Here is an 18,874-nt window from a genome sequence, read left to right as displayed (position 1 = left end):
GGTTCTCCTCAATGAGCTCCACTTATACATGGATGATTTCCATAAAGAGAAGAAAAGCAATAATGACTGTTGGCTTTAAAAAGATGTACAGAGTCTTTCAATATTGATTGCCTAGGCAACATAAGTGATTGATTCAATCTAGACAGTGAGTTGAAGACCACAATTTAGGGACCATTATTTACTTAACATCCACATAGATGGCATCTCCTGGCATCATGTGGTGGTCCTCATCAGAACTCATACACAACACATGATTGCTGCCAATTCTTATTTTCATGGAATAGAATTTTTATTTTTAATCTTATAATTAAAAAAATGTTGGCAATTTTTAAAAGGTATTTATAACACTGTGCTGACAAAAAAAAAAGTATACCAATCAGCAGGATTTGATCCATAAGCCCCTAAGGTGTGTGTGAGTCAGTTCCCAAATGGTCTCTAGAGATGAAGACTGTGATATAGGAGGTAACTTGTATTTTTCTAGATCTGCTCCCTTTGTCATGTTAGAAAACTTGACTTTATCACTTGAGATTTTCTATATTGTTTCATCCTTATACTCGCCAATTCCAAGTAAAATTGTTTAATCTTATTATTAAATCAGTCATTCAAATTGATTGATTAGGCTTATATAGAATCATATCATAAACTATAATTTACCCCCCACCCAAATTATATAAGTATGTTATGGCTTAGATATGAGGTGAACCCCAAAATCTCACATGTGAGACAATGCAGGAAGGTTTCGAGAATAAATGATTGGATCATAGCCTTCACTGAATTAATCTCTGGTGGGATTAACTGTGTGGTAAGAAAAGGGAGGTGGGGTGTGGCTGGAGGAAGAAGTTCATTGGGAGTGTGGTATACATTTTGTATCTGGAGAGTGGAGACTCTCCCTGCTTCCTGATCACTGTGTGAGCTGCTTCCAACTGCCACACTCTTCTTCTATGATGTTCTGCCTCACCTCAAGCCCCTAGGAATGGAGCCAGCCTTCTATGGACTGAGACCTCTGAAATGGTGAGCCATCAAAGAAACTCTCACCCGCAAAAGTTGTTCTGGTCAGGTATTTTAGTTACAGCAGTAAAATAGCTGACTAAAACAAAAGTATTATGATAGGACTATTGATGAATTTTAATCAGTTGAATTGGTTTTAGTTTGACTTTTTGTGAAGTCTGATATTATTATACAAGGGTAAAGGCTACACTAACTACTCTTACAGTAAGGTAATAATGTAGACTTTTTTTTGGGGGGAGTGGTTCTGGGGATTGAACCCAGGGCCTTGTGAATGCAAGGCAAGCACTCTACCAACTAAGCTATATTTCCATAATCTAGACTTTTATTTTTATGTTATGTAACATGAAATTTCAAAACCCTAGACCTAAAAGTATTTTAAAGACCTAATATAAGACTCACAAACTAAACATGGCTTTACATTTGGGGCTTTAGGGCCTTCTCAATTTTGTCCAAAGTATACCTACATGCTGTACCTCCACGGGTTGAGCCCATAACTTCGCACTTCAAGGTTAAAATACCTTTCCCATTTCATGTTTTTAAAAATATTATGAATTTTTATCACAATCTATCTATATATAATCAGGGAAAAGGATAAAATAGAGTTTAACTCAAAATTTAAGAGTAATAGTAGAGTTACAGTGTGGAATTTTACTCTAAGGGAAAAAGAAAGGATACCTGGAGGTCCTCACTGTCTATCATACTGGAAGGTTATCTGAGGATGAAGTGTGGAGCCAGGTATTGAATAAAGTAATACTCTGTTCCCTTTCTGACTTGGGAATCAGCTGTAGTCAGAACTCAAAGCTCTTCTCAGAAAGGTACACCTAAGGTAACCCAGCACATTTCTCCTGTCTAATACGGTTTCCTTGTCACTATAATATCCCTCGATCTAAAAAACCTTGTTGGGATAGTAAACCAGTTTGAATAAGGAGTTAAAAGGTTTCCTAAGGAAAACTAATGAGCTGGGTACAGCGGCACACATCTGGAATCCCAGCAGCCTGGGTGGTTTAGGCAGGAGCATCACAAGTTTAAAGCCAGCCTCATCAACTTAACAAGACCCCAAGTGACTTAGTAAGACCCTGTGTAAAAACAAAACAAACAAACAAAAATAAGTAGGGCTGGGGATGTGGCTCAGTGGTTAAGTGTCCCTGAATTCAATCCCTGGATTAAAAAAAAAAAAAAAAAACTAATGAGATTTTCCTGGTTTTGTAGTTCAAAATTATATATTTAAAAATTCTTATTAGTAGCTCCAACATAAATTTGTTGCCTGGAAAACCCACCAAAGATACCATTGACCGAGGGTAATTCACCATGAGAAAAAAGGGGAAGCAGAGTAAGCCCAGACAACCCAGAAAAGGTTGGCTTCAGACTCTGTTTGGCTAAGGCTTAGATGTTTGTCCAGATTCATCTACCAGGAGTCATGTCTGGGGGAGCAATGGCTGACTTTAGAAACATAAACTAAAACAGCAATGAACTTGGAGCCCAAGAATGGACATCATTGCACCAAGTACTAGCAAGGACATTGCTGTGCCTAAACAAGTGCTTCTCAGATGGGGGTCCCACCGCCACATGTTGGCACTATGTCCAAACCAATGGTGCTGATAGACAAATTGGATTTTTCGCTTTTCTTTGCTTGACATTTAGAGAAGGCACTAATCTCTATGGACAGAGCTTTTCTTGAATGAGTCAGAAAACATGAACAAGCTGAAAGTGAACCTATTGTAAAATTTAAAAATGTATCTATACTTGTGCTGTAAGTCAGTAAAAAGGACCATGCCAGGTACTTGTAGATAAACTTCAATCACGGAAGGCAAACAGTCTGGAAGTGAGATGATTCTTGCCTGAGGAGAGAGCAAAAACTTATTTCACACAGGTAATAAGTCCCTAGACCCAGAGTTAAACCTGGAAATTCCTGAAGAAACAATACAGAGAAGAGTAGCATTCCTGTCCTGAATTCAGAGGAAGGAAAGGCATCCAGAGAAAACAGGGCATCCACAGGGTGCTGGGGAAGCAGAAGTAAATGGCTTAGAAAGACAGAATGCATACTAAACAACTATGCTAAGGTCGGCCAGAAGCAGTGCCACAGAAGTGATCAGGTTCTTGGATGTTCAAGTTAATGGCCATGTTTCAGGTAGATCGTATGAGATCTGAATCAACTAGTGAAACCTTATAACAGACAGGACTAACTTTCTGGACTCACTTGAGTGACATCAGAAAAGTCACCAGAAAGGCCTGGGCATCCTGATAAAGTGGGCTGGCAAGCTCTAAAAGTTGTTGTCTCTGGAGTTCTGCTTTATAATGACATTGTTTTCATTCCCAGATGATGAATCTAGAGATTCCAGTAATAAACATTTATTTAATAATCAAATATTTTCTTCTAAAGCATTTAGTAAAATTGGCATTCTGGGAATATGCAACTTGTGTCACGAAACTTCTGTCACTTTTCTATGAACCTTCAGGATCCAGCTTGAGATGTATGCACCCAGCACAAGGTCAACAGTCTGGGATTTTTTTGTTTGTTTGTTTAATTCTTTTCTTTTCCCCCTCTTTCCATATTTTTTATTGAGGCATTGTGGTGTACATGATGACGAGATTTGTCGTTACATATTCACATAGGCATACAATTAACTGAATAATTTAACCAACATCCTGCGTTTTAACCTCTTCCCTTCTCTGTAGCAGCGGCAGGTAATCTCATCTCTCTAAACTTTAAATTCCATAAGTCAGGCAAAAAAAGACAAATACTTGCATGCTCTCACTTGTAGAATCTAAAATGGTAGAATCCTGTTACAGGAGACTGTGGAGAATAAGAGGGAAGAGATTGAACAATGGGAATATCGTTACAGGTAGGTAGGAGAAATAAATTCTGGTGTTCTTGGCATGACAGGGTGAATATAATTAACAATAATTCATTAGAAGAGGTAATACCAAATGTGCTCACCATAAAGAAATGATGAGAGTGTAAAATGAAAGATATGCTGATTACCCTTGGTTGATGATTATCCAATATATTCATGAATCAAAACACCAAATTATATCTCACAAAAAAGGTCCAAATATTTTATATGTCAATTAAAATAAACTTTAAACTTTATCTATAAGTAGGAAGAAGGCTGTTATCCTTATAAAGCTATTATGAAATAAGACATAAAATTCTTAGCATGGAGGCTATCAATGTTAATTCTAAAATGTTGACCACTATGAGTTATTTTTATCAATAGTTAACAGCACATGTCTTGCTGTATCATAAATCTGAATCATTTGGAGAAATCCTCGCACAATCAAGAAGTTATGCTCAAGGAACATTTCTGCAAAATTAGTTTGTGGTAAAAGACACAACTCTTTTTGAAAGCAGTTTGTGCTAGAAACCATTAGTAGAAGTCACTGGCTGCTGCTAACAGCAATCCCAGAAACTATGGGAGTCATTAGATATAAACACATGATAAGAAAATGATGAGGAGCTGACAGAGGTCTTTCCAAAAGAGAAATAAATAGAGATAGTCAAACAGAGATCCAAAATATTAAAAATTACAATATGGAAGCTGTGTGTACTTGGTTAGACTCACTTTGATTACCAGTATTCCCTGAGAGGCAGAAAAAGTAAGCAAAGCTGTGGAGAGAATCCTGGTCTCTACTGTTCCATTTTCTTAGACTAAAAAATGTACCTGCATCTTAGACTCTCCTCCTTCCTTCACTGCTATCTCTGAGCTGTCAGGATGGAACCCTCCCTTTCTCCTTTCCTTCCTTCAAAATGGCTCTCATACCCTCATTTATTTCCAGTACTTTCCCACCTGGCTCCCTGCCTTTGCCTCCAGAGTCCCCCAAAAGTCTACTTTATCCGCACTAAGATCAAAGACCATCTTACCATGAGACTAGAAGAATTTAAGTAGGCATAAGCCAGATAGTTCTATGTTCCACCCTCAGGTGAGCCTATTCTGATTCCAAATCCTTGAGGGATCAGGAGAATAAGCAGATATTAAGGAACAGGCATGGACCAAATGATACGCAAGACTCCCTTCTTAAGTCCCTCCAGGGCAAAGAGTCAAATTCAAACTCCCCTCTTCAGGAATGAAGACCCTATCACCTTATTAAAATTGGCTTATTAAATTTTAAAATATGCAATAGAGCCAGGTGTGGTGGCACATGCCTGTAATCCCCAGGCTCAGGAAGATGAGGCAGGAGGATTGTGGATTCAAAGCTAGCCTCAGCAATGTAGAGAGACCCTGAGCAACTCAGTGAGACCCTATCTCTAAATAAAATATAAATAAGGGTTGTGGGTGTGGTTCAGTGATTAATTGCCCCGGGTTCAATCCTTGGTACTGAACAATTAAAAAATTAAACAGAATAGAATTAATACAATAGAAGTCGCTATTTATTAAGCCATTATTTCTATGCTACATATTGTTCAAATTACTCTGTGTTTTCTCATTTAATTCTCACAAATACATCTCATGGCCAATTGCATTATTATTCCCTTTCTGAGTCAGGAAAAAAAATTAGACTGAAATAGGTTTTACTTGACCAATTTCTCATAATTAGAAATAGGCTACATTAAGATTTGGATCTATGTTTGTCTAACTTTAAAGCCCATCTCCAGGTATTGAATCTTGCTGACTGTCCCCACTTAGTTCCACTTTTGAGTTTGTTTGCTTTTCAGCTCCTGTCCAAATTGTCGCAAATTTGGCACTCTCCCCACTCTAATCTATGCCATAGACACCCACAGGGGCTTGGCACTTCCTTCTGGCCCCCTGTCTGAGAAGAGGTCAACAATAATAGGACTGACATCAACCCAAGGTCTTGATGTCAGTTCATCCCTGGTACCTTGGCAGGTACTCATTCCTTCACATTCTCTCCAACATCAGAATTTATTCAGGAGAGCCAAACAGAGCTGCCGTTCTCTGAGATGTTTTATGTAGTATGGACAAGGGACAAATGACCATTTTGGGAAATAATGAATCATTTTCCTCCATATAATGAATTCCTTGTGAGAAGATAATTCATGTTTTATCACTCTGATTCTTGCAGCCGTTTCTTGTGTGATTTATTATGTCATTTACCAGCTGAAAGCATGGTTTAGGTGAAGAAGCACACAGAATCTGGGCCCACAGCAGATGGTTCCAACTAACTCTCAGGATTGCAGCTTCAAGCTTACAACAAAGCATGCAGCCAAGCAAGGAGACACACACTTGTAATCCAGCAATTTGGGAAGCTTAGGGAGGCAGGAAGATGGCAAGTTTGAAAACAATCTCAGCAATTTAGCAAGAACCTTAGGGACTTAAGGAGACCCTGTCTCAAAATAAAACATAAAAAGGGCTGCAGATGTGGCTCAGTGGTGAAGCAACCCCTGGATCTAATCCCCTGTGGTGGTGGTAGGGAGAGTGCACAGCATTCAACAGTAAGAGACAGTTCCAGTTTTCCATGACTGATTAAGGTGTAGGCTGCTTTTCAGAAGAAAAGTCTCCTCAAGAAGCCTGTGAGAGAAAAGTAACAAAAGAATAGCCACATATGTATTTGTGATGCTTTAAAAAAAAACTTTAATGAAACCACATTAAAATTTCAAATTTTCAGAAGAGAAAAGATCACCTATAAGTCTACTCCTTAATACAACCTCTATTAATATCTTTATGTATTTTCTTTGTATTTTTTTTTTGTGTGTTTCTCAATGAAAAATCAGTGGCAACAAAACTACAAATGAAGAGTTCTTAAAAGGAGAAATATATTAAGTGGCCAATATGCATACTTCACTGGTAATTAAGAAAATTAACGTTCAACCAATAAAACATCATTTACTGCAGAAATTCAGGACATTGAAAATCTTTTCGGGTAGAGGTAGTTCTATATTCCATTCATTGGAGTATATAATGGAAAAAGGTTGGGGTCATGGAAAACAGTCTATCAAACTCTGTTTTAGGTATTCTAGAGAAATATTCACCCCACTACGCAGAGATGTAGGTGCAGCAAAGTTCATTGAATCATTCTTTTCAGAATTAAAAAAAATAGAAAACATCAAAATCTGAATCAGGAGAAGAGCAGTTTAAAAAATTACTACATATTCATATTGGAGAATTCAATGGATGTTTAAAAATATGAAACACTGTTAACAATAGTGTCAGTTAGAGAAAAGATTTCCAATACATATCATTAAATAATAACAGCGTGTTGTAGAACAATAGATTTAATATAATCTCATTATGAAAAGTGACACAAGGAAATGTATATAGAATATGAGAAGAGAAATGCACTGTGGCATTAGTAATGATTACAATTGGAAACAAGAGTGAGATCAGAGAGAGTCAGAGAGAGGGATTATTACATTTTTTAGTTTTTTGAACTTTTTAATGAGATTATAGACATGTATTTGAACGTTATAATGTGATTATATAACTATGTTAGTTATATAAATATTAAGTGTTGAAACAAATAATTACAATATTCATTTAAGTGTAGATATCATCAGATTCATTCAGCCATGTACCCAATGATTTCCTCTATTTTTAATAACCAATATTTTTTAAATGTATCATATTCAATCCAGTAAATGTGGGACTTTACCTCCATACATACTAATATCCATAAGGCTATATTTTGCTCACTGTTATCATCAGTGTCAATAATGCTGCAGTACATTTCTTTTTTAAAGATACAGTTTTAAAGTTTTGGGGGTTTGTTTGTTTGTTTTAAATAAATTTCTAGGATAGAGACTTGGGATTGAATTACTTGTGAAAGTTTAAAAATCCTAATGAATTGAAGACTCCTACTGAAACCAGTTCTATTGCTCTTGATCCCATTGCCAGTCTCCTACCAGGCAGAGCTTTGTCTTATTTTATCATTGTTTCCCTTTATTCCTTTGATCTTAATTAAGAACTTGATGAAAAATGTATCTGCCCTCTTTGAGTTGGAACCCAGCTCGGACACAGTAAGGTGAAGCAAGGTGGCAGGACGATGGCTTGTTTTTATCCTAATGTGCCAGCAGAGACTGGGACATCAATAGTTGCTTGCCATTCCTGAGTGCAGTCTCCAGGTGGTGAGGACAGTGCTGCGGAACATCTTTCCCCAGAAGGCAATGAAGTTGCTTGTCCAGCGCTGCCTTTTGTAGACGAAAAACTTGATAAAGATTGAGTAGCCCCAGGAAAGCCATGCTTTGTTTTTAGAACAAGGTGCATCTTGAGCTATTCGAACTGAATCTGGTATAAGCCAACTACACTGATGCAGTCCAAGATAAACATATTCCCCTTTTTTTATTGTTTGTGTTGCTTATTTCCCCCTGGATGCCTGATACCTTAAACTAATATGTGAATTCCTAAAGCCTTTCCATTCATTCATTCTCTGAAATGTTTATAATTAGGAAATAGTTGAGGTTAGACAACATATTGGGAGTTTTAGGAAACGGGTTTTCATGATTCAGTAGTGCAAATCACCAGCTCAAGATGTTTATATCACAATACCCTATATCAGAAATGATTGATTGGCCAAAAGTATTAAAAGTGAATATTCTCTTCTACTCGCAGAGGGAGATAAGGGTAGGTAGGCCCACTCTCATGTTTTGTATCCCAAAGATCCCTGGCAGAAAGCTCTATTTAATCCTAACTCCCTTGGGCTCTCTTTACCTACCCTGTCCCAGCTACACACAGAGTCCACTTGGGATACCTCTACTCTCCTAACCACCACCCATTCTTTGGTTCTGGGCCTAGAGTCACTCTCCAGAAGATATGCATCCCTGTTCTTTCTTGAACTCTCTGGAGAAAACCCAGGAATATTTAGAGGAAATGTTTTAATTAAGTTACCAGACAGTGCTTACAGAATTAGAAAGGACCTAGACCCATAAGTAACGATCACATTTAGTAACAAGTAGCAATTACATATAGGTCATTCAGAATTTAAATTTTGTGATTGACATTTAAGAGAAGAAAAACTTACTTAATTACTCCCAACAAACCCACAAAACAAAATTACGGCTTCTTCTCATTTGTGGTAAACTGAATTTTCCAGGAATGGCTACAGCAGTATTTATGGTCCCACATGTTTTGCTAGAGGCTTGTCAGTGCTGCATGCAAAGGTGGAGTCCATTTCCCCTCCTCTCAAAATTGGAAATGGCCTTTGTGGTTGCCTCAGTGAACAGATGTGCCTGAAATGAAGCTGCCTCCAGAGCTATGCCATGAAAACACAATGGCTTTCCTCCTCTACCCCATCCAGGGACTCTCTATTGGATCTCAGCCACCATTTTGTGAGATGGAGCATCATTTAGGAGAGACCACATGTTCCAGACCAAACATGAGTCCCCACAAAGGTCCTGTCAATACCAGCATCAACTGCCACACATGTCAGGGAGCAAGCATTCAGATCTTTTCTCAACTGAGGGTAATTTTGTCCATCTCTCTTCACCCCTTACCCTGAAGGAGACATTTGGCGACTTCTGGAGACATTTTTAGATGTTACAACTAGAGGGAGAGTGCTACTGGCATCTAGTGGGTAGGAGCTGGGATGCTGATAAGTATCCAACAGTACATAGGCCTCTAGCCCTCTGAGGGTGAGAAACCCTACTTCATTCCACTCCAGCCTGTGATCCATGCCAGCTGATGCTAAGTGGAGCAGAGACAAGCTGTTCCTGCCAAATCTGCCCAAACTGCAGTTTCATAAGGTGATTTGTTTTGCAGCAATAAATAATTGGAACACTGTCAAATAAGCAGAAGAACTGAGTCATACCCTCAGGTCTTTGTGACTCTAAACGCCGTGTATCTTCCCATGCTGCCTCAAAGGGACAAAGAAAGAGCAAAATGGCTTTAGTCAAAGTAAGAGTGAGACTGGGGTGAGAAAGAAGAAAGCAAAGGTGACTTACCAAGTCCCATGCCTTCCCTCTCTGGAGAAGTTGGGGAGAAAACTGTTTCCTCCATGAGTTCCTGGTAAATGTGTCTCAGGTTTGTCCTGCCTGAGGGTTTCAAATCCTTGTCTAGTGACCTCTAACATCTGAGAGACCCTAAAGAGGTCCATCTTTCCCTGATACACTGTGGAGAGATTAAGTTTCTCAATGATATTACGATATTCTCCTTTAGGAAGAACTGATCCACCAGGCTTTCCTCTCAAACCATGTCACACCCTACTTTGTTCATAAGAACCTTTTTTTAGAAATAACCCATGTCCACAGCACCTCATATTTCAAAGTGGGATAAAAATCTCTGTAATTCCACTTTGGGGCATCTGTCCTAAGAAAATAACCTTAAAATTAGACAAAGATGTATGTGCAAAACTGTTCTTGCTAGATTATGTGTAAGAGTTCAAATTTGAAGAAAAAACTTCAAGGTCTGACACAAGGTAATGGAAATATAAATTACAGTATAAATCTAGAGAACGTAGGGTAACATAAATGAGCTGCTCTATTTTGGGCCCTCCTTCTAATCTTACTTGGTATACATCTTCCCTACGCAATTGACCTACTCCTATGGCCACAATGACCATTCATATTTCTTACCACTAGATTTTAGTCCCAAGTTCAGACCCACATATTTTCAATGACTGCTATATACCTCTTCACTGATGATGTTCAATATGTGTTCAAAGACCATTATCTTTCAAATGTTCCTTCCCTGTATTCTCTGACACTACCATCTACCCAGAAATCAAGTAAGACACATGGGCAGTATCAGTGATTAATTCATGCCTTTCCTGCCTGTTCTGTATCTGCTGCTACTCAGTGGACTAATGCAAGTTGCACTGAGAGTGATCCAAGAAAACAGATGGGGACTGGGGACTAGTTCACTCACTACCTGGTGGGTACAGAGGATAATATCCTGTGGTCAGTGAAGCGTGAGTATTCATGGATAATCCCTAGCACAAGATGGCAGGTCAATTGATAAATATTTCACAGGTGGTGGCCTGGTGAAATGTCCTGGTAAAGAAGGACGCTGACAAAAATTCATTGGCTTCAAGGCACTTTTCTGAGACATGGGCTTTATCATCCCAGCGAGGACCACAGGAAATATGACAAACTCATGGCTAGAGTGGCTATTAGATACATGGAAAAAGTAATGGCCGACATCCAGTCACACTGAATATCTGAATTGTCCTGGCAGGTGACAGACGAAGAACCAAAAAGGCTGAGGGAAGTGGGCATGTTGCAATAAATAGATTATGAACGATGAGAAAACCAACCAACATAAATATTCTAATGAGGACAGATCATCCCCCAAGGCCATTAGGATCTGTACTTGACTGGGGCCGGCATCACTCAGAATTTAGTGGTGGCTGTTGTCTGCAAGGCAGTGGTACTGGTAGAATACAGAATCGGGCTTTTTTTTTTTCTTTCATTTTTTAAAGAATTGGGCTCTTTAATAGCCTTGATGATGGTAGTGCCCCAAAGTAATAGAGACCTACTGGCCATAAGTGGCTGGAGTTTACAATCTTTGTTAATGACCAGAAAAGTCAAAAATTACCAGTAATCAGTTGGTCCTTTTAATTTATAAACTTAGGTCTTCGGTACTAGAATTTTTTTCCATATATTTTTTGCTATTTTATTTCTTCCTATACTATTTATTCTTTTTTTGTGGGCGGGGACTGATTAATTCAATGCCCCACCCACCACCACCTCTTCTGATTGATGCTTAAAAATTCTTTTTTTTATACTTTTATCTATTCCATTGGAATGTATGTGTATGTGTGTGTTTGACCTTTTTTTTCTCACTTCCTCATTTTCCAATCCTTTTATTGATTTGTTATTACTGTTTTCCTCCTTCTCATTTTTTTTTTAAATTTCTAAGATTTCTTTTTTGGTCTGGTTGTTCCTTTTGTATGCTTTCTGCTTATTATTTCACTGTTGCAATATTTTCTATTATCCTTCTGAGAATAAAAATTTCAAAATTTTTTGTTTTTCTTGTTGTCTTTTTAAGCACCTTCCCCCGTATTCCTTCTGAGGATTCCATTTGTTTTCTGTTTGCTATATATCAACTCTATATTAAGTTGTAGGTTTTCTCAATTTTCTACTTACTGTTGGTATACCATGTGTATCTAAGAGAGAGTTTCCAAGAAGCAGTTGGAGCTTTTCTGGGAAAGGAGAAAGGGTGGGAATATGAGTTTTAAATTGGTAGGCTCTGTTTTAGAGACATTAGGCAGAAAGATGGATTTTTAGATAGTGGAGCCCAAATATAATGAGATTGGGGTACTTTCTCAATTTCCCAAGAAAATGATCATCTTGCTTTCAGCCATGGGTATGACCCAGGATTCAGGATATAGACATTCCCCTCAACCTTATTCCTCTCTCCTCTGTCACTGGACTTCATTTCACTGTTACCTGAGTTATAGCATCCTCCCCTCTTGAGTTAATTACTATTTCTCTGTTTGCTTTCTGTCTTCCAAACCTTTGAATCTCTCATCTGCTTTTGTCCTTTGTCCTGATCCATTTATACTTATAGATCTGGTTCTTTTTAAAATCTTTTATTGATATCTCATAAGGTTTCTATAAAAGAAGACATAAATTCATCTGCTCAGTCACACTTATTTTTTCCTCTCTAGCTTAAATGCTACTTTCTTCATATATAAAATTTTATACTAAAATTGGCATATAATTGGCAATGTTTTAAGGCATTCTTAATCTATTCTACTGCGCTCTCTAATTATAAACCAGTACCAGACCTCAAATTACCATGAATTCAAGATATATTTTTTATATCTGGCAGTATAATTTTTAATCATAATTCTTTTTCACAATATCAAAATTTTCTTGGTTGCTCTAACACTACTAGTTTAATTTTAAAATCAAATTTATAAATCAATTTGAGAAAATTAACTTTTTTCTCCTAGTCTCCACATTCAAGAACTTGTTATGAGTCTCCATTTATTCAGTAAAGTTTTACCTTTTCTTCCATATCAATACTGATTAATTCCCAACTGTATTCTCAGGTATTTTATATTTGCATTTTATTTTGAAAAGAAAGTTTTAAAATTGTCTTTTATAATGTTTTTCCTGATAAAATAAGAAACTACTAAATTTCATAAAATTTATGTCATAACTTGAGATTTTACCTGTTTCTAGTTTTCCTCTTGAGTCATGGGTTTTCTAGGTATATACTCAGATCTTCTGTAAATGATGATAATAATTTTCTGGCTTCCAAGAATTATTTTAAGTCATTTTTCCTACTTATTACGTAGTTATCACTTGAAATGTAACATTAAATTATGGTGGTAATAATGGACCTTATTATCTTGCTATAGATTATCATAGGGATATTTTTAGTGTTTTATTACTAAGAATAAATGTGCCTGCACTGTTGGTGGGAGTGTAAATTAATACAGACATTATGAAAAACAGTATGGATGTTCCTCAAAAGATTAAAAATAGAACTACCATATGATCCAGCAATCCCACTCCTTGATGTATATCCAAATGAAATGAAATCAGTATGTTGAAGAGACATCTGCACTCCCATGTTCACTGTAGGACTACTTACAAAGCCAAGAAATGAAACAACCTAAGTTGTTCATCACCTGAGGAATGGATAAAGAACATGTGGTACATATGCACAATGGAATACCATTTAGCCATAAAAAGGATTGACATCCTGTCATTTGTGACAAGATGGACAGAACGGAAGGATGTATGTTAAGCGAGAAGAAAGACAAATACCACCTGATTTCACTCATATGTGGAATCTTACAAAGTTGATCTTATTTTATTAATATATGTAATTTTTATGTTCTGTATCAGTTGAAAATAAATTTAAAAATCTGCTATGTTGACTTCAAGCAAATAGCTTTTATAACCTTAAGAAAGTGATAACACAGCACAGAGTGCTTTTAGAGAACCTCCTTCCACCAACCAATAATCTCTTGACTCTTCCCTTTCCCTTTCCCTCTGTATATCTAGTCAACACCAAGGTTTCACAATTCTACCTGTAAATAACTCCCAATCTACTCTACATTTTCTTTTTGGCTAACACAGCCTTAGACCACGCGGTTGTCACCTCTCTTCTGTTTTCACATCTGCTTTTAACAATTTGTCGCCTGCACTGAGCCCTTTTAATCTATTCCACACTGTCATTCATTTGAACTTTCTGAAATGCAACACTGATTATGCCACTCCTCTGCCCAAGTCTTTCAACAAATCTCTTATTATACTCTTAGAATTAAATTAAATTTTTTTTAGTATAGTTACAAGGACCTGAATGATCTGGCCCTGCTCATGTCTTGAGCTGATCTCTAGCCACCAGCCAACTCTAGCTCTGCACTCCAGTCATACTGTAGTGGTCTTCACCCTTCTTTGCTGGTGAATTCTTATTCCAGTAAGCCTTCCAAACTCACAAGCTGATCTGGCTTTCTAGGCACCTATAATTCCCTTTCACTCTGCGTTACAACTCCTTAGGCCTCTGTCTTCTCCATTATAATATAAACTACCTGAAACCTAGAGCATGAGCCTTCTCTTTCACTATTTTATGCCCAGTACCCCTAGGACACCTGAAATTCAATGAATATTTGTTAAATAAATTAGTGTTCCATGAAGAAAGAAATATTGGATATTATCAAATACCTTTTGTCATCTACAAAGATGATTATTGCATATTTTTTTCTCAGAAATATCCACTGTTTGTATTAAAAACATTTTTTTAAAAAAGTTTCATCATCCTTATATGTCTAGGATAAAAACTAATTTGCTCTGGTTTATAATTGCCTCCTAATACACTACTAAATTCAGTTAGGTAATATTTAATAGACTACTTGGGACCTATCTATCTCTCAAAAATTGTTTTCTGTTTGCTATCTTTGCCAGATTTTAATTACTATAATTGCAAATACAAGGAGAATTTGGTTTTACCATTATTTTCTAGATTTAAATGAGAATTCTCATTTAATGCTATAACCTCAAAATCTAATAGAGCAAGCACCACAATAAATATTTCTTAAATGAATTATTAAATTGAATGAGAAAGTTTTCCTTATTTTTTCTGTGAGTTATAACAATATGTAACTTGGTAATTCATAAGTTATGTGACCAATATCCCACACACTATAAACCTGAAGTCTTTCACAGAGCAGAAAGGAAGGAAGGAGAGGAGAGAGAGTTTGATGGGTACCTCTAATTTTCTTGACTTTTTGATCTGTTCACATTTTCTAATTTCTTTTATTTAATTCTCATATGTCTAGTATTCATTAAAATCATCCACTCGATCTAAATTGTAGGTTGCAGTCATTTTTTTGGCGGTGGGGATGGGTGTATACTAGAGATTGAACTCAGGGGCACTCAACCAGTGACCCCCATCCTCAGCCCTATTTTGTATTTTATTTAGAGACAGGGTCTCACTGAGTTGCTAAGGCTGGCTTTGAAGTCGAGATTCTCCTGTCTCAGGAGAGTTTCTCAAAGACACATGCAATGTCACAGCAAATTTCCAAGGCAAGTCCATTTAACATGGGGTACACTGGCAAGGAAATTTCGATGCGTCATTCCTACTTGGCAATGACCCTCAGCAGTTCTCCTGTGCCACTCAAAATAGAATGTTCCTGGGCTGAATTCAGACTTATTGCTCCTGTTTACACTCTACTGACTGACCCATGTCATGCCACAACTTTGCTACCTTCTAGGATCAGATCTTTTTTGTATAGTTTTACTTGTTTTGCTTTCATGGGCTCTAATTGCATTTACTTCTGTGTTTTTATCATGTAAAATATTCCAAGCTCTCTGTTGTAGTTTATGTTCCTTCAAATTCTAAATGGTTGTGAATGTTTGTTGGTTTGTTTATAGTGTGTTTTGTTTATTTTCCTGGAGCCCACTGGAGCCCACTGGAGCCTGGAGCTTCTCTTCTTTGGACTGTCCCCTGCACTACATATAGAGCTGTACTTCCCCTTCATTAATTCCTGACCTCCTATTCTAGTTCATTCCATGACTTCAGTGGAATGCATACTTAAAAAAAAAAAAATCCAAAGAAGACAGTCTGAGTCCTGTGTACTTTAAAATACCTTTTTCTTGTCCTTACACTGTAAGAGGGGTCCGGCGGAGCGTCGGAGGGAGAGACCACACAAGAGACTTACTCCATGCAATTGGCAAAAGGGGATTTATTGGGGATCCATTCCAGTGCGCTGGGGCTCCGTGCTTACTCAAGAAGGGAGAGCAGCCCAGAGCCCAGAGCAAAGGTCAAGCAGAGCTTAAGTACACTTTTTGGAGAGGGTGGTAGGCTTTGCCTACATCAGAACAAATCATCATGAGGCGCGGGAAAATTGAACAACAACTCTGAGACGTGATTGGCACATTCATTGGCGGGAACAGGTCGGGCGGGGGTGATTGGTCATTTCTAAGCGGGTTACACATTCAAACTGATTGGTTCGGGCCTTGTGACAAACTGCACAGGGCCCTAGGCTAAATGGCCAGTAGGGCGTTGTTTTAACTATCTCAGGAATTCCAGGTTCTGGGTGTAACAGAGGAACTTAATAATACCTAATCTTTTACATTCAAGCTTTCCAGCTTAGAAACTTTACCCTTTCAACACTTGACTGGTAATATGAGTGGGAAAGGAAGTCTAAGCTGGAAATCACTTTCCCTCACATGCTCAAAGGCATTAAACTCCATTCCTGAGACAGGATTTCAGTTGGATTCTCATTCCTTTGTAGCTTATCTTCAGTTCTCTCTGATGTTTTAAGAACTTCTCTTTATGCCTGATTCTCCAGCAACTTCTTATGTCTATCTATTTATTCATCCATCAAGTGCAACACTTGATGAATCTTATTCCTTCTTTTCCAACTATACTATTTGTATTTATAATTTAATCACTTTCTCTCCAGCTCTCTGGATTCTCTTTTTGGATGACCTAGTAATTGAATATTGAACTCCTGGAATTGACCCTGTATGCCTCTTGTCTTTGTTCACATGTCTTTTGGTTGTCTGCTTCTTTTACATTCTTTGGAAGTCTTTAACTTCATCTTCCAAATGTACATTTTTTTTAAATGTAGTAATCATATACTTAGTGTCCCAGATTTGTCTTATCTATATTTTCTCTTCCCATAGAAAAGAGTGCTAGTTTTATGCCATCAATATAATCTTGAATTATCCAGAGGATATTAATTTTCTTCCTGAAGTCCTTTAATTTAGACACTAGACACTGTTTTCCATTTTATTTTGTCATACTGTAGAATTTTCTCAAAAATCTGCAATTCTTGTGCTTCTGTATGTATTTAATAACCGAGTAATATTACTTGGATTTCTCGTTGATACAAAATTAAGTATTTTTAATTCAAAGAAGTCTATCTCTTGATATGCCCATGATCTATTGGACTTTTCTTATTATTACTATTTGATTCCATTGATGTGAGGGGACAAATCATTGATATGATTTTTGCCTTTGGATATAAATTGAGATACAATTTGTGGTTTATATATCAATTGGTATAACTATTTCATAAATATTACATACAAATATATTCAGCTTTCAAATATTTACGTATTATTTAACTTTTAATTAATAAAAACATATCACAAGAAATACACAAATTTTAAAATAGATTGTAAGTCATAACTGAAAGAGTCAAAATGGCAAACCAATTTAACTTTGGGAAAGCAAAAACAAAATGATGTTTTAGGAACTTCTCTTTATGTCTGTTGTATTCAATAATTGTATTCAACTTTTATGATAAACAGGTTGAAACTTTCAAGCTGAAAGTAGTAAAGAAAAAGTTACAAATAATTAAATTAAGACTAAGATGAAGAAAAAGAGAATAGCAATAAATCAAAGAAGAAATGGTAAGCATATTTTCTCAACACTATATGCCAAGGATATAAGTTCACATCAGTTAAAATTCTAAATTATGAAATGTAAAACAATTACATTAATGGAAGATAGTAGGAAGGAATGTTTAAATATAATTTCATTTTTGTTTAAATATTATTTAATTTTTGTCAGCTTGTTCTGTCAGTGTCTAAGGAATCTTCTGGATTCTCTCTCTACAACTCTGCTAACAGAGTTTCTGCTTATTCTCCCATGTTTTCTATTTTTAATTGGTAAATGCTAACAAAATGCCAGAAGTAACATTTTAAGACACACATACACACCACCAAGCATGAATAGGGTATTTGTCATATTTGTTGCAGTGTTTTAAAACAATTAAAAGAATATTTTACATAGTTAACTAATCTTTTTAGGTAAAATAAACAAAATATTTGAATTTCATTTGATTCTCAATTAAATCTGTCATTTTTTCTCCTCAAAGAAAAGAAGAATGAATTTCTTGTGAATTCTTTCAGTCCACTTATTTGTCATTTACAACATAAATGTGCATAGGTAGATAAAAGATATATGACATGTTTCAAGATTTTATCTAAATTGCATTATATAATTTTCTTCAGATAATTTATGTTACTTTCTAAAATTCAAGTTTCCATTAAATTCAACATTATGTTTTTGGAGACAATTCATTTATAAATTTTTATTATTTTCAACTGTTTTTTCTAGAATTATTTTGCCAGTTCTTTTTCTATTCCCAAATAGTTGACTTACCTTAAAATTACATTAATTAATTCTTTCAATAAATATCTGTGGTTGGTAAGCCTTCTTAGTTTGGGAAAAAAATCAGTATTTGCTCACTCTTGAATAATATTTTTTCTAATAGGTATCTGTTATCTGAGTCTATATACTTTGAAGACAAATTCCATTGTCTTCAGACATCTGCCATTGTTCCTGAAAAGTCTGCCATAGTCTACTTTGGTTCCTTAGAATATAATTTTGATGGAAACAATTACTTTTAATTGATGGTTGAAAAAGAGCAATGGTTATTCTTTTCAATTTTAATGAAGAACTCCTTTCCTGCTTCTATCTTAAGATAATATTCCCTCTTACCATCTTATATTAATGTTATTATTTTATGTTTCATATTTAGATTTTTAATTGATGTGAACTTATAT

The sequence above is a fragment of the Ictidomys tridecemlineatus genome, chromosome 3, assembly GCF_052094955.1.
Source record: "Ictidomys tridecemlineatus isolate mIctTri1 chromosome 3, mIctTri1.hap1, whole genome shotgun sequence".
In the NCBI taxonomy this organism is placed as follows: Eukaryota; Metazoa; Chordata; class Mammalia; order Rodentia; family Sciuridae; genus Ictidomys; species Ictidomys tridecemlineatus.
Note: the sequence above shows the minus strand (reverse complement) of the source record.